Source organism: Columba livia, chromosome 19, assembly GCF_036013475.1.
Source record: "Columba livia isolate bColLiv1 breed racing homer chromosome 19, bColLiv1.pat.W.v2, whole genome shotgun sequence".
NCBI classification, from domain to species: domain Eukaryota; kingdom Metazoa; phylum Chordata; class Aves; order Columbiformes; family Columbidae; genus Columba; species Columba livia.
In genome coordinates this window covers 7,338,756-7,355,582 of record NC_088620.1, presented here as the reverse complement: position 1 = coordinate 7,355,582, position 16,827 = coordinate 7,338,756, and the positions used below count along the sequence as shown (strand labels likewise).

Sequence of the window (16,827 nt, the reverse complement as noted above, 5' to 3'; positions counted from 1 at the left end):
TTGTGAGCTGTCACCTCACACTGTCAGGGTGAGGCTGGTGCAGAGGAGAGCTGTGATAAGGCAGCTGCATGATGGGACATTGTGCCTAAGGCACTGAGAAGGAGCCCATGATCTTTTACTGAGGAAAATGGCTGTTTTATTTTATTTTATTTTTAAATTTAATTTTATTTTTTATTTTTTTTCCCCTCCCCCCAACCCTCTTTTCATTCCCTTATCTTCACCGGTAGTTAATAGATTAATGCATGTCTCAGGAAGATAAATGCACTTTCAGATCTTCAAAAGGCAAGGCAGCCTCTGAAACCAGTGTTTACAACCTCTTTGGCTGGTGACAAGGCAGACAGGCAGTGTGACATGACCTTCGTCTCAGCCTCCAAAGTCAAGCTGAGATGTAAATCCTGGTCTCCAGGAGCAGCGTGGGTACCAGAGCTCCCAGTAGCATAGCTGGACCAGTCAGCCATGCAGTGTAGGGGTTCACATCTGTTCTCTGCCAGGCAAACTCCCTCACCTCTCCATACTCACTTTCCTCAGGTATTGAATGAGCTTTTTGGGGTGGAGAAGGAAAGAGAAAGGGATGATGGAGCAAAGGAGAGCAAGCCGAAACTCTCCAGGATTCAGGACTATACAGATATTAAGTCTCAGGATTGTACAGATATTGAGACGTAACCCTAAATCCTGGATCTGGACATACCACTTGGAAGATGTTCAGCTCTCAGTGTGCAGCACCACTGTTGTTCTCCACCAAAGAACAGATCACTCCAGTTATTGCACTCCTTGAAGTCCCATATACGTCTGTCTCAACCATCCCTGAACAACCCATTATGCACCAGGGCAGTCACCCACAGGTCCACGATTCTGACTCTAGCCTGACGTTTCCAGGCATGCTTCAGCTATGTGGCTAAGTCACATTCAAAATATGGAATTGTATAGATGACCTGAGTCCCAAGGTGGCTTGGAAATATCCATCCCTATGTTTACACTTCGCTCCAGCTCCTGCTCTGGCCATCAGGAGCCACAGTTTGGCATCCCTGGCGCTGCAGAGGAGGGCTGGGGGTGGCAGGTTAGGCATGGTCCAGAGGAACAGGGCTGGTGTGTACAGAGCTTAAGTGGTGGCTCCAGAGTGGGAGAAAATGTAATTCTGTCTGAGCAGTTCGCAGGCATTTTGAAACTCGTCCCTGTGAATTAGGGGCCGAGTGAAGTCATTAAACCCTAATCTAAAGCAGCTAATCAGGAATCAGTGGGAGATTTTCCAATTAATCGCAGCTGGAGCCAGCGGAGCTGGCGGCTGGGGAAGGAGGATGGCAGCACAGAATTAGCAGCAGTGCAGCATATTCTGCCACCAACACACCTCGAGGGGTCTGTGCCAGTGCAGAGGGGCACATGATAGGCCTGGGGACCTCAGAAGTATTTAGAGGACCTCGGGAGATACTTTGCTACCTCTGAGTTCTCTATAATTTCAGACAGCTGTGGCTTTGCAGATATTCTGCCGACCCACCACGATGGAGAGCTTGCAAGGTTGCTTTGCCTTTTGGAGGGGGAGAGCAGCTCTCACAGTTGTTAGCAGAGATCCATTACCCCACACATCTTTACATCTGAGAGTCTCCAAATGCTTTATGGATTTAATAGGTAAATACCAGCATCTTGACTTTACAGGAAACTGAGTGACATGCAAGAAGCACCAGGGCATCCCAGGCTTGGCACAGGCTTTGTCTGCAGTCTGGTGAAGATTTACCTGCAGTTAAAATAACAGTTTATCATTCTTGGCTGTATTGTGCCCTGCAAGAAAGCACACACTCAGCTGACGCATTCCTCTTCTGCTAACTCGTGTTACTTGCTAAGATGACAACCAGTCTCTGTGGTCAGTCACTGATAGACATTTAATAACTTCCACAACTCCATGGCACTGATCTTCTAATGAGACCGTTAATGGGAGCAGCAACCTTCACATTGCATGGTCTCTTGAATTTAGCCATGATTTTCCACCACACCCTTCTAGACCTGAAGTCCTCATCATCATCCCTGAAGTTATCAGGTAGTTGTATCCCATGAAAGCAGTGCAAGTGGTGTGGAGAACTGGGGTGTATGAAGGTGCCTGGACCCCTGGACACCTCCTGTGCCATTGAGTCACTGGAAGACAATGCCATTTTGTGCTCCTTTCTAGTTTATGATATAAAACCTCAAGGATATGGTAGACTCCTCTCACGGTTAAAAGCATCTGGGGAAGAGCAGATGTATTCTGCTGCTTTTGGAAATTCCCTAGCTTGCCGCTCCAGAGAAACGTCTCTCTTCATAAATCTTATTGTACCTATAAAATCCCTTCCTGTTCTCCAGCTTCTGGTCGACTCCCTCTAACGTGACTGTTACACTATTGCATTCAGGCTGCACTATAAAAAGAATAAAGTGCATTGTGTCAGATCGAGCACAGCTGTAAATCCTTGCCAGGTTGGAGTCGACACAAATTGAATTCTATCAGGGCTCTTTTTTTTGGAGGGTTTGCCGACTACCTTTTAAATTTGCCAGGAATGAGATGCAATTTAGTCTGAGTAACTAAAGTGAAAAGGTGCACAACATTGTTGTAGGGCATTAGCTGCTGAGGGTCAGATCTGCAGGAGAAGAGGCACTTCTCTGTCCAAAAAACATTACGCAGGAATGCAGATGAATGCGATCAGCAAGCCTGAGTTCACATTTTCAGATACGATCTTAATATTTAAACCCCAAGAGACAGTTTTTCTGGAAAGCCCACCTCTTCACTAGACAGCAAAGTGACAGCAAAGTCTGATACAATTCCCCGGTGTCTGAAATATTGCTGCTCAGCTGCTCATCCCCTTTGTGTGTGGGCTGTAGGGGGAAGAGGTGTTCACCAAGGTTTTTCATCTAGGTTGAGATGAGATAAAGATTTTTTGATGCAAGTAATGATCTAAACCGATTTATTGCATACCCCTACAAATTAATGCTTTTGCATAATTGAGGAGGGTGGTAAATCAGGGACAAAGAGTGTCTGAGGGTCTCTCGTATTCGCTTTGTGACTTTGCTGTGGAGCTGCTGTGTGAGAAACCTCCTGAGACTGGACCTGGGCTGACATCTTCCTGGCAATCTGTGATGTTGGGCCATTTGGGACTCACAAATATCCACACAGACCTGTCCTATCCTCATCCGAACCTGGAAGGCAGCAAATCTTCATTCTTACTGGTGGGGCTGGGGGATTTCCAGAGGTCTGAGGACTTTCTCAAATGGCATCACTTGCCCTATACCCTCCAGGCTGATGCAGGGCTCTGAAAACCAGCACATCAAGCAGCATGAGCGAGGAGGTTCAGCATTGCCTAAGTCCTCCCAAGGCTTTTCTTTCTTTCTCGGACACATCTTCCCTTTCCCGTGTATTGGTTTCCAACAGCAAGAACATGATCCACCACCCCCTGCACACAAATCTTCTGCTTTAAAATGATCCAGGTGTTGTCAAAAGGATGTGACATCTGATATCACTCTCTTAACTCCTGTTGTTGCCCTGCAAAGTTTTCCTTCCCGATCTACCATCCTGTCCATCCGCTGTTTTCCTATTGTCCCTGTGACTGTGCTGAGCTATTGATTTCTGCATTGCTCATTTTGTAGATTTGGGGAAGGGGGAGGGATGCCTCAAGGGAAGGTCAGGATAAATTGGCAATTTGTTTCCGCCTTGGCTTCTGCATTCCTTACACGAAGTCTCCATTGCAGCCTTGTCCTTGTTGCAATTTTTCTGCCAAATGCCGTTTTTACCCTCCTCGCAAGTCCCAGGAGGGCTGTTATTTATGGCTGGTGGAACAAAACCAAATGACACAAGCCTGCAGGAGGAGATCCATCAGTGGGGACTTTAGAGAAAGCCTTTTGTTTAATTAGGGGATCACTCATGTTCTCTCCACTCTCTTACCCCTCCTGTCCTCCCCTTGCATCATAACCATGAGAAGACTGGCAGGTACTTCATTCTCTGCTGTTCATTCTAGATGTTCTCTGTTCATATTCCTGCTGGTGCAATCCCCTCTTCATTGCTCAGAATACTTGATGCTTGGGAGGAGAGGGCAAAGGGTCACCCACTGCACAGTAGGTTTGGGAATGTTAAATATTATTTTCTGAATATTTTTCAAAAGGATATGCAGTGGTCCCTGATTTCTGTCTTCTTCCCCTCCTATGTAATCAGGATTTTCTTTCACTAAAAAGCAAAACAAAGACACTGAGGATTTCACTGAATGAACATGAGAATATATTTTAACAAGTCCTTTCCTACTCACTCTGTTTCTCCAGATGCCTCGAGCCTTTTTTTTTCCAGAACCCAGATGATACAGTCTGGAAAGGCATCTTGAAGTAGACTGAAGTTTGTCCTTCCTATCTCTGACCCAGCTAAGTCACCTACCAGTGGCAACGTGCAGGTAAAAACAACCTTTGGGTGAGTCCCTGCACAGGACTGAATCCAAGACCTCTCTCCCCAGCAGACCTTGTTTAATAAGGTCTGGTATTAATAGTTATGAAAAGCAGGTATCTCTTGTCTGGACCTCTCAGAGCCAGAAAAAATGGAGATGTAGCAAGGACATTTGGTTTCTCTGAAGCACTGACATCTCCTAGGTGGTGACACGAGGCATCAGAAATGGAAATGCATTTCTTTAGGAGCGGGAAAAGCCTGTGAGCTCAGACTCTACAATAATTCACCTGGTTGTACCTCTGGCCCTGAGCCCCAGGACCCCTTCCCAGCTCTGCTTTGCATTGTGCGAATTGTTTCTAGAAATGACCGGTTTTCATGGGCATGTCGCAGCTTGATGGATGACCGAGGACGAGCAGCGAGGATCTCTGTCTCCACCGAGGCTCTGTGAGTCAGCTACCCCATGTCTAGCTGCTACTTTTCTGCCTTAAAAGCCTCAATATTCTCCACTCAGCTCACCTTCCTGCTCTTTCCTGGTCTCCAGATCCATTAGTCTGTCTGGGCTGGTACCCATTAAACTGCTGAACATGGGCTACTCCATGCAATCTAATCAGTGCTGGGGCTATTAAAGGCAGAAATAGTAAGAACCCGAGTCACCAGTGCAGGCAGTCTGGCACTTGGATTAAGAGAGGAGTTTTGCAAGGGGTTGTCATCATTTGTGGAAAACCACAGAAACTGCTGTGGACAATATTGTATTGCTGTGACAGTGGTTATCAATAAACAGTGGTTATTAATAAACAGTTTGCTAATGCAAACCAAATGTTCCTGGATCAAATAATCTGGGTTTTGCAATGTTTCCAGTACCAGTGATCCCTGTGCCACTTCCCAAATGCAGAGAGGTTTGTGCAATAGGGGAATGTTGCCTCCTCCCATCCAAAAGTGAGGAGACTGAGGCACAGGGCTTAAACCATTGGTGTAAAGCCAAGTAGATCTGCAGATGCACCAGGAACATTGTCCCTTGACTGACATGTGTTTTATACTCTGAGCCAACCATGATTAGAAGTGGGCTTGTGCCGCTCAGCACAAGCAGAGCCCAGCAAGGCTTCCAGGGCTGAGGGAAATAATTTTATAATTACTAAATCTGATGGGAAGTCAGGGTGGAGTTTACCTTTTATGCTGAATTATCACCCATATTCAGAAGTTTACACTTAAGACTCAGCTGGATAGTTTTAGCCCCGAACCTCCTGGTTCCATGCCACCTTTATTCCTGTTTGGACACAGATTTATCTTATATTAGAACCCACCTTTTCTTAACTGTCTTTCCGCCCTTATTTGTTTGGATCATCTGTTAAATTCCTTGGAATGAGATTTTTCACAAAGCGATGTCTTTTTCTTTACATTGTGTGAAACAGCAAATCTTAGCTGACATCTCTCTGAAGGCAAGAAAAGCAGTTTTACAAATCCCAGCTCTACCTCTGGATAAAGTTCAAAGGTTTGCCTGGACAGCTATCCTAGAAAGCAGCTCTTTTACCAACTTCTACCCCTGGAAAAAAAACTGCTTTTTCAGTTTAACTTGCTCTCGCTTCAGCAAGTAAGCTGTGGAAATCCAGCCAAGAGTTTTATTGGCACATCTAAGTCATAAAAAATGTAAAAATTAAAAATTCTATTCACCCTTTAAACTGATATAGCTCATGCTGGTCAAACTTTTAAGTGTACAGTTGGCCTTTATAAGGAGTGCTTTAAAAATACAATAATGGAGTGTTGAAATGAAGATGTTGGGCAATAGGTGTGTTCTTCGCTTCAAAACTCCCAGGGAAGAATTTGCTCACTGGTGATATCCCATCCATCATAGATGCCGAAGTTTTGTCACTATTCCCAATAGACCAAATTGTCACATAAATCAGAAAAGGTGGAGCCAGTCAAGACATGGGATCCGGCAGCATTTATTCTAAAACTAGGAGCTGCATGCTGAAAATGTCCAGTTTCTGCCCCCTCATGTTAATTTGAAATAAAATAAGGCAGTTAATTCTCATTTTGGATGGGAAAAAATCTGTTCAGTGGATTGAAATGACGGCAGATTTTTTCCCCCCTATTTGGCATGTGCACATGATTTAGTAATTTCACACTTGGCCTTTGGGCATTATTGCTATAAATCCCTTTGCACCGGGTGGAAATACATAACCCTTGAAGCCTGAAGACACATTTTGCTCCCCTCCCTGCTGGTGCCTGGGTTGCCTCCCTGGCTGGCTTCTTCCACAGCACAAAGCCACAGCCCTAAGAGGCTCTTACTGGCAAGGATGCTAATTGCTGTGACTGGTTATTTTTTGTTTTTAAGCACAGGGGCTTTTTTTGGTGTTCAGTGTTTTTCTTAAACCCCTGTGAAGAGGCTGCTTACAGCTAATGGGCCGCTAAGAGCCCTCACCTTCACCCAGTAAAGGAGTTTGCAAAGATGTGCTGAGGGCTGTGGGATCAGATGTGTCTGGAGAACCTGGGAGGGATTTCCAGGTGCTTAAAACCCACCAGTAAAGCAAGTTCTCAGACATGATCAGTCTGAATCCAGCATGAAAATTAGCTGCTATAATAGTTATAGAAGCCTTAATGAAGGCTGGAAACCTGCCTAAAAAGGCTCCTGTTTGGTGAGTGGTCCTGGACTTTTAATTAGTGTTCCTTCAAGACCTTGTCACTCTTTGGGGAGTTTGCTTTGAATGCGTATGAGACGCTGAAATTTGGAACTTTTCTATGGAACAGAAGTTGTCACATTTTTCAGATTCAGAACAGCCAAGAGTTTCATCCAGCCCATTTGTAATCCCTTCATTTAGATGGAATGAAGCGTTTCGTTCTGATAAGGTCAAAGCATGAAAATATGAATATATTAAAATACGTGTCAAAATGAAGGTAATCAAAATGAGAACTGGAGCAAACACTGTTGAAATAATTCACTAGGCTTTTTTTTCCCCCCACTATAAATTTCAGCGCTGTGGACATATCCTCATGAAATGTTTTCATGGGAAAACTCTATTTTGCTAGGAGATAGTTACCCTGACTGAAATAATAAGATTTTGATCAACTCTTGGAAAAATACAGGCTTTAGGAGGGTAGTGCTGAGATTCCCTAGCTCTACCATCAATCACATCCTGCAAACCCTGGCATCGCTCTTGCTGCTGATGTGACTCAGAAGCCCCTGGTGACCCTTAAGCTTTGGGTTTGTGCTAAAAGCTGCACAGGGGCTGCCTGAGATACTGTGATTTAATCCATAACTTTTCTCTGGCATCTCCATCCTGCTGGCATCCTTAGACTCCATCCCCAAAGCTATGGTTGCTTCCCTATCCCCTGTTGGACAAGACGGCTGTTCAAAAGGAGGGGATGCAGTTGCCAATGAACACCTAAAAATTGATCCAGGCCATAATCATCTTATAGTATTTTAATTGCGGGTCTCTCCTTCCTGATTCTACCGCAGTCAATCATTCCTTGTTGAGTCGGCTGCCTCTTCTCGCCATTTTGCCCCTCTTGCTTTGAATTCAATCTATATATGCATTTCCTAGCAAAAATACAAGCACTGTCTCCTCTTCCATGTGTGCTCCCTGGCTGCTCTTCCCCAATCACTACCGGCATTTCTGTGCCGCTGCCGCCTTTCAGTGTGGAGGGGGATCTATAAAACTTGACTCATAGAGGGAAAGAGATGGGATTTGACTCATGAAGGGAAAGAGAAAGTGGAGAGGTGGAAAAAAAAATGCCCCCCTCCCTGAAAAACAAAGAAATATGGGCAGAAAATGAAAGAGATTTAAAGCAGCTATCAATCGGTCGCTGTTCCAGCTTTAAGAGCTGTTGAAACAACATAATAAAGGGCAATAAACAAGGGATTTATGACCTACCTGCTGGAAATAGCTTGCTGCATCTATCGTGTGGGGTGAACACAGTGTGCAAGGCTGGGGGGATTGGTGTCTGCCTGGGCCATACGCATGCCATGGCTCTGTCTCCAGCTTCTCGCCCCATCTTCATCTGCTCCCCTGCCCCTCAGCCCTCTGAACCCCCATATTTATGGGTTTGGCATTTTTGTGTCTTAAAGACTCAATTTTGTTCAGTTTGTCTAGTAAGCCCAAGACAATTTGATGCAATCAGTGGCAGCAGGCTCGAATTTTAAGGGCCAGGTATTTTACCACAGGGGCTGGACCCTCGAGCTAAATCTTGAAGGCAGAACAGGTAAAAACATAGAATACTGCCTAGGGCAGCGTTGAGAAAGGCTTGTAAACTGCTGGCACATATTTAAATTGCAGGAAAATCACCAGGGGTGGAATAAATCACAAAAAAACCAAAACCAAACTGAGAAGAAAGTGAGCGACTAAACATGGAGATTTCTAATGCCTTCTTCAAGGCTGAAACTGTCCTTTTAAAGAAAATACAATATTCCTTTCTGCCCAAAACCCACAGAGGGTTGAAACTGCAGACTTTAGCACAAAAATGTAGTTAGGCAGCACATGTCTGGTGTGGTTTAAGGATCAGTGACACAGGAGAGCTACAGCTGAGGAGATCTGAGGAGACGAAATAGCTGGAAAATGGTCCTCTGGGTATGTCGAATGGTCATCTACCTAAGAGACACACCTGCAGGAGAAAGCGTCCCGTCTGTCCCAGTCCTGGATGCAATAGCGGGATATGCTGGATGTTCCTCTGTTTGGTTTCGAAGCCCTGGCTCAAAGCCTTCCCTTGTAATTCGCTTTTCCCCTCTTTCTTCCTTGCAAAGAGTTTTAACCTCCTGCCTGTCACTCTTGCTTTCCGGCCACAAGTTACATGCTTTTGTTTTGCAAAGCGCAGTAAATCTTAGCGGTGACATGAGGAGCTCTGGCATATCTGATGCTGTTTGTTCTTTCGGAGGAAGGTGGGGAGAAAAGCAAGCGGGCTGAGAGGGGTAAATCAATCCACTTTATAAAAAGGGAGATGCAGGATGGCACAAAGCCGTAATCCAATCGAGCCAGTGTGTGCCGGAGAGACAGATCTGGGACGGGGAGAGGAGGGGTGGTGGGGATGCACTAATCCTGTGTCCCTCTTAAATCCCCAGCATGGAACAAAGCCCTTGTTAGCAAATAAAGATGGTGGAGTGGTAGCAATAAGCTAAATAAATGCCCTTAAATTCAATTGTAATAAAATCTGGGAGCCTGCACTGCAGCCCTTTCATAAACACTTGGGGACAAGATTGTTCTAATTATAAAAGCCCAATCAGAGGGACCAGCAGGCATGAAACTGTGGATTAATTCAGCTGCTTGAATGCCAATCTGTGGCTCAGAGGCAGTGACAGCCTTCTCCATCCCCTGCCCTGAAAGGTTTTGGATGCTCTTCATCTGTCCGTGCTTTGGAAATGGCTCCTGAGAAGCAAAGGGGAAAGAGGCACAAAGACCAAGAGAAAAAATGGTTTAGGTGAAGCCAACAGCCCCAGGGCTTCGCTCATATGCTGAGAAACTTCTTCTTGGTGGTTCGGACCATGGGGACATGTAGGAGCTTGTCCGTGCAGGTTCACCTCCCATGTCTGTGTGTGCATCTCCAGCAGCTCCTCCGCATCTCAGCATGGCCATCGACTATGTCCATCCATTCTCCTCCCCATTGTCCCCTGCTCCCTTGAAATAGTGCCCGTCCCTGTAAATGCAGTGAAAGGAAAAGTTAAAAGGTTTGAGAGCTGCCGATTTGAAAACTGCCAGGAGAGGATCTGGAAACCTCGAAAGAAAAACCAGCAGGTTTTCTTCATTGCAAATTCAAGGGTGAGGTCCTTCCTAAGCTGTGCCTCTATTGCAAAGTATTTAAGATTGATTAAATAATAAACCATGACTTCTTTCAAACTTATAATTTTGAGGCTGGCTTTCTACAACTTCTCTTTGAGACTCCAAAGGTTTCTTCTTCCTAAGAACTATAAAGAAATAAAGAACCATAAAGAAATGTCGCAGTGTGGGTGGTTAGAAACGGCAAGAAAATTCCCTTTTTCCCATAAAATCATAAGACAACCAAAAAGATGTTCAGAGTTGGCAAGAGTCTTCAAAAACATGTGTTGGAAATTTAAGTGGGAAGCTGTTTCAGACCTTTGGACACCTTATTCTTGGAGAAAGTCCTGCCGATGGAAAAGAGGGTCAATATTTCTGCCTCCAATTCCTCCCAGTGTTTCCTCCTCTGCTGCCACCTCTGGGGATTTCCCTTGTTTCAATTTTTCACTTCACATGCAAAAAATACAAGCAAACCGAATACCTATTCCTTTCCCAACACTTTCGCCTGGTCCACCTGCAGCAGACCAATTTTGAGGCAAGAAGCTTGGAGTTAATGGAAAATCTGTGAATTTACAAACAAGCCTTCAGAGGGGACAATGTGCCTATTTATCTCCTAATACAATGGTTAAAAAAAGTCTTTCTTTAATTGTGTTTGGAATCTATTCTAACGATTTACCCAGGAGAGTGTTAAGATGTCAAGGCTTTTCCATTAGTAATATATCCCCAAACAAAATCTTCGTTAAGATAGGTTAAGGCAGTAAATAGACCATTAATTTACAGGAACATAATTAGTACCTTGCAGCTATGCATGAAAACGGTAGGATTTCTTTTGTTGTTATTCAATGGAAAGATTTAAAATAAATATAGAATCAGCAGGTCAAAAACCACACAGGCCAAAAAGCATCACAGTTATTGATTGAAGTTTCAACAATAACCTTAATTCTGCCCCAGTACCTAAAACAATGTAATTTATGCAAAGAAAGTACATTCTCCAAGTGGTAAATAGTGAACACAGAAAACAGCATCTAGAGTTTTGAGTAAATATCAATAAATAGCTGTAGAATAGCTTGTTTTAAGCTCAGAGACTGTATCCCACATATAGAATTGGAAACAGTATTTGAGTCATTTCTTCTCCTAAGAGATTGTTTATGATATTCAGATTTCCAATGGAAGTATTTTGTTCATTATTATTATTCATTTGACACTATTGTCTTTGCAACCTCGGTGTAATTTTGTTTAGAGGAACAGAAATAAAATGTTTGGTACGTTCAAGGTCCTCCACTTTATATTCTCACAACTTAAAAAACCCAAAAGTTCTAATTTGAAAATTAAGTTTGAGCTAATTTCAGCTTTTTCATGTGTATTACTGCACCTTGCAAAGCAAAAAGGAATTTTCAGGGGTCAGGAGCTGTACCCATAGTATAGTAAGGCTGTAAATCATTGGCTTTGCTCAAGTTAAAATATCAAAATATATTAGCCAGCAGTTAAGGTTGCAGTTATAAATAACAGTGAATTATCAGATGGAAAAAGAAGCCGTGCCAGATCAAGAAGTTCGAAGTTCAGCTGCATCATGAGATGAATGTACTGTTGCTTCCTAGACTAGACCTTTCTGCAGCAGCTAAGGTGCAAACAGAAGAAATGAAGTCTCACGGAACAGAAGGTAACAAGAGCCATTTTAATTTCTTAAATTAACTCCCCTTACTTGTTTGTTACTGCTAATAAAGTTGAGGTGCTGTACAGGTGGGAAAATACTGTGTTTTCTTTATGGGAGTTTTAACAGCTAGTTTTACTTTTAAATACTTTTTTTTTTTTTTTTTTAATTGGAAAAATGTCTGGTAGAACAATTTCTAGAAGAAGGTCTTGGGAAACTAAGAAAGAAATGGAATAATTTCTCCATTATTCACTTGGATTGCTCTTCCAATAACATTTAGAAGGAGCCCAAACTTAATTTTCTCCCATTAAGGCTTGTGCCTCCCCATTTTGCTATTGAATGAGAGACCAAAAGCAGGACATAGGAACTGGGGAAACCGAGGCAGGGGCAATTTCTCACTCACTGAAGGTTGCAGATGGAGGCAGCACTGTCACAGCTGGGAGCTCCCAGGTCCCTGATGGCATCAGTGGTGGCATTTGCCAGTGAACCCCTTTCACCACCATGAGACCGGCTTGGGGACCCATCCAGCATCAGTCGGTGGAGATGCTGGGATGCAGATCCTGGCTCTGCCTTCATTACCTCTAATCCGGACATGCTGACAGCAGAACAAACTCCTACTGGGACAGTTCTACAGCCTGACCCTGCAGATGGTAAAGTCTCCGTGTCGTAAAGCTCTGCTGCAGGGTGGAGAATTTTAATAAGGACAGAAAAAAATAGCGAGAGACAGGGAGAAAGGGATACATTGCACAGAGCCTGACCTTATTTCCTCAGAGCGTGTGACTAAATCACACAGCTAAAAATAGGTAAGTGATTTGCTTTGATGCTGTAGGATTTTGCTGATACCACTTTTGTTACACATATAAATATAGAGATTTAATATAATATTTTCCTTACTGCAGTGTCTTCTATTAAGACAGTGCTAAAGCCTCGAGAGCTGCTGCCTCTGCCCGCTGCTTTAAACCATGAGCTACAAGCAGAGGCTTCTTGACTCTGCAACTAATGTGCTGCTGGCCTTTGGGAAAACGCAGGAGAAATTTCTTCCAGGAGGGATGTTTAGTGTCAAGCATTGTCTGTTCCTGGTTCTCTGAGGCAGTAACTCCATGACCGGTGGGAACTTCCCTCTTTATTTGTTATGAGCAATTGCTTTGGGAAGTTTTGGTCCCAGTCTCCCCCACCTTTATGAGGCGGAGGATAAAACCCAGCTGCCACTGGAGGGTCTCAAGCAAATTGGCCAGGTGGTGCCTACTGGAACAGGTTGCCCAGAGAGGTGGTGGATGAACCATCCCTGGAGACATCCCAGGCCAGGCTGGACGGGGCTCTGAGCAACCTGAGCTGGTGAAGATGTCCCTGCTCATGGCAGGGGGGACACTGGATGAGCTGGGAAGGGCCCTTCAACACAAACTATTCTGTGATTCTCTGATCTTATGCATTGGAGCAGCTGTGAGATGCTCAGGGGTGGGCACTATGAACCCACACAGGTGATTCAGGGGAGGCCAGTCATAGGGTGGTGCACCCCAGAGGTTGATACCGGGGCCAACATCATTTCACATCTTCATTAATGACCAGGACGATGGCACAGAGTGCACCTCAGTGAGGCTGCAGACAATACAAAGCTGCAAGGAGTTGTTGATAAACCAGATGGTGGCAGCAGCATTTAGAGGAACCTTGATGGGCTGGAGAAATGGTCCAACAGGAATCCCATGAAGTCAACTGGGGGAGGAATAACTCCTCACCTGGGGAGGAATGACCTCAGGTGCCAGCACATGCTGGAGAACAGCTTTGCGAAGAAGGACATGGAAGTCCTAGTGGGTACCAAGCTGACCGTGAGCCACCAATGTGCCCTTGTGACAAAGCCAACAGGCATCTGAGGACATCCAGGTGAGGGGAGGAGGTCCTGTCCCTCTGCCCAGCCGTGGTGACACATGTCTGGGTGGTGGCCCCGGGGCAGCCTGCTCATGCAGGGGCTGCATAATGCGATGTGCAGAGCTGCCTGCCAGCCTTGGGGGTTTAGTGGGTCTATTATATGGGAATCAGAGAGAAAGCAAAGCCCTGGGCTCTACCATGAGCTCGTCCCCAGGGCTTCAGCTCAGCTCTCCCCAGACCTGAATGGTTTTTTCCTTCTCTGACTGAGCTGAGTGTCGGCTCTGCTAGGTGTCTGAGGCCTGAAGTGTACAAATGGAGAGAATTATTTAATACCAAACAATTATTCTGTTGCATAAAACTCAAGTATTTGTTTACTGAGGAGCCTATGCTGAATGCAAACCTCCAGACAGAACTGTCAGGAAGCAGGAGAAAAGAAACGGGAATTTATCTACATTCTGAGAGGAGTGTCTCAGTGCCCATCCACTTTTGCTTTTCATTGGTAAATTCCCTGTTTGCACACAGAGGTACCTTCACCTTCTGGATGGACTCAGGGTTAGCTTAGATGGGGAAACTGAGGAAATGAAGACTTCTGTTTTTCCCCCTGGCTATCCGGGAAAATCCGGGGGGATGCTGTTGCTCTCCCACATCTCCTACCGACTCCTCGCCTTTGGGAAAGAGCAACACATGCTCAGATGCGCAGTGCTCCTTGCAGAGAGCTGTGTAAATAAAGGCTCCAGCTGGGGGATGCCAAGAGCTGGCACGGCAGGGACTGCTACTCTGTCAACATAACCCCGCTCCTGACAGGCCCCGTTTTGTTGAAACAGTTCCTTACGATGGACCGAGTTTATCTCTGAGTCACTGGATTTACACTGGAGATCTAAACAGCCTGGTAAATCTGCCACAGAATCACCGGGGTAGCATTTATCTGAGTGTCCCTTTGCGCGGCTGGGGATTCTCCGTGCTCGGCTCAGCCTGGACGTGACTCTGCCCATGCAGCAGGCAGCCTGTCTGGCTCAGGGGGACTCTTAGCAACCATAAAATGTGCAATTAACCCCCCCTTCCTACTTCAAACTGTCTCATCAGGCTCCCAAGCCAGGCAAACGTTACAGCTGGGAAGAGATGAGCATGCTGTGTTCAGCCTGCAGCTGCAAGCCAGCTACCCGAGGAAAAGCGGTGTTTAAAAATCACAGCTCTTCCCTCCTCGCCGCGGTCAGCCCGTGCCCGCCGGCCACTGTGTGCCGGCAGATAAACCGCCTGTTGCATCCCCTCACCTGCCATCAGCCTCCTCGGACTTGTTCTTGGAGCATCTTTTTGTGGTCCTGGTGCTGAGCAGATATAAAAGCACTAAATTAATTTTCATAGAGCTTTTTGGTCAAGCAGCTCAAAGCTTTTTAGAGACTTTAATTGAGCCTCGGAGTTAATGAAGCCTCACTAACATGCCTGCTGGATAAAGGAGTGTTTATAATCCCCTGTTTTACAGAGGTTGTGCAGAAAGCTGGCCAGGCTGCTGTGTGGGTTGGGTTAAGGTTGTTTCCCCCTTCAAAACTAATCATGAAGCACAAAATGGCTTGCCTTATTGAAACAAATATTTTCAACAAGTTGCTCTGAATTCAGAATCCTGGTTTCCTAAAGAAATAGCAAACAAACTTCGGGATTTAAATCCATCTTTTGCCTCTGCAGAAATTTTTCATGCAAACTAAGCCAACTATTCTAACTCCCTTGAAAGCAGCAGCACCCTGAGAGGAGAGGTTGTCTGTGTTTAGAGGTTCCTGACCAGCCTCTCAGCGCTATCAAGTCAATGCTGCATCAAATATGAGAACTAAATGACTTCCAAAAGCCATGCAGTGAACTGATGGGACCACTGTCTCCCAAACAGTCCTCGTGTCCCAGGCTGGTCCTTTTCCAGCGTAGACAGGGTGTCCAGGGGCAATATGTGTCTCAGGGCCTGATCCTGCAAAGTATGTCACACTGATGGTGGTGAAGATGTAATTTCTTGGTATGTATTGCCAGGACCATGCTGTGACTGCCTAGCTCGATACCTGGCCAAACACAAACTTCCTGTGCTTTGCTGCTCCCCACCAGCCCTTGCCAGAGTGAGAGGTGCCGCGGAGCAGCAAGTTCTCCCTGAGCAATGCTGCTGCTCAGACACGCTGACCTCAAACCATTTCAATCAGTGCCTTTCTAAAGAGCCCTTGTTCTTTGCGGTTAAAGCTTGGAAAGCTTGTTTAAAACTCTTCCTCTCTGTGTTTTTAACTCCGGCTGCTCCAGCGTGACCCATGCCCGGAGCTCACCAGGGCTGAGCAGCTCCCTGAGCCCTCCCTGCCTGGCTCCTGCCTCCATCCCTGCCTCTCCCTAGGATTTTGTTTAAAAATTTATTCTCCTTGCAGTCCTGCAGCCCTGCTGCCCGTGTCTACTGTGCCTGGGGTGCAGGGAGCTCAGGCTGCCCAGCATTTTTTCTGGTAGGAGCCCATGCTGTTCTGTATTGAATCAATAAAATGGATAAAGAGGGTAAGACACATAACCTGCTGCTCTGTTTTTCCCTGCCTGATTTGAAGAGCGACCCTTGCCAGACTCCTGCGGGCTCGTTTTTCACTGTGGGTATGAGCAGAAGACAGCAGTGGGATATCATGGGGTGGGCTGGTCCAAGCTGAAGGCTTTGCAAGAAAGTTTAGAGAAGTGTGCTAACTACCGTGGCCTAGAAAATACACAGAAATCACAGGGAAAGACCTCCTTGTTTCCCATGAAACAGCAGCACAGACACCACTCCTCTGGTGCTCCCTGTTGGGCTCCCCCAGTCCCAGCACCAACTCCATGAGCGGTGCAGGGATAACCCTGAGCATCATTGTCCCTGCGCGGGGACGGAGGGGCTGGCAGAGCCAGAGAGCACCGTGCAAAGTGGGTTTCCCCGCAGTTAAGCCTGAGCTTTGCCTTTGGGTACATGCGTTAGGATCAGCACTCTCATCTCCATCTGCTCTTCTCGCTGCAGGTTTCCTGGAGGATTTTGAAGAAATTATTCAGATTTGCTAAAAAAAATGATTATATATACATAGAGAGAAGTATGCAGAAATATAGGTGGCTTTAAGGCCCCGTTTCCAGCTGAGCCCCGCGCGCGGCAGGTGGCGTCCCCGCTCCACTGGCGACAAGCGGCTGCAGGGACGCGCCGCGGGGATGCGCAGGCGGCGCCGGAG

At 45.8% G+C, this 16,827-nt stretch overlaps 1 long non-coding RNA gene across 1 annotated transcript; it reads right to left on the bottom strand.

The window, feature by feature from the left end:
• Positions 1 to 2,907: 2,907 nt before the first annotated feature.
• LOC135575852 (uncharacterized) lies at positions 2,908 to 15,069 on the bottom strand. The gene is made up of 2 exons (XR_010467211.1): positions 14,911 to 15,069; positions 2,908 to 10,006 (listed from the first exon to the last, which is right to left on the bottom strand). It is a non-coding gene; the product is annotated as an uncharacterized LOC135575852 (long non-coding RNA).
• Positions 15,070 to 16,827: the final 1,758 nt, after the last annotated feature.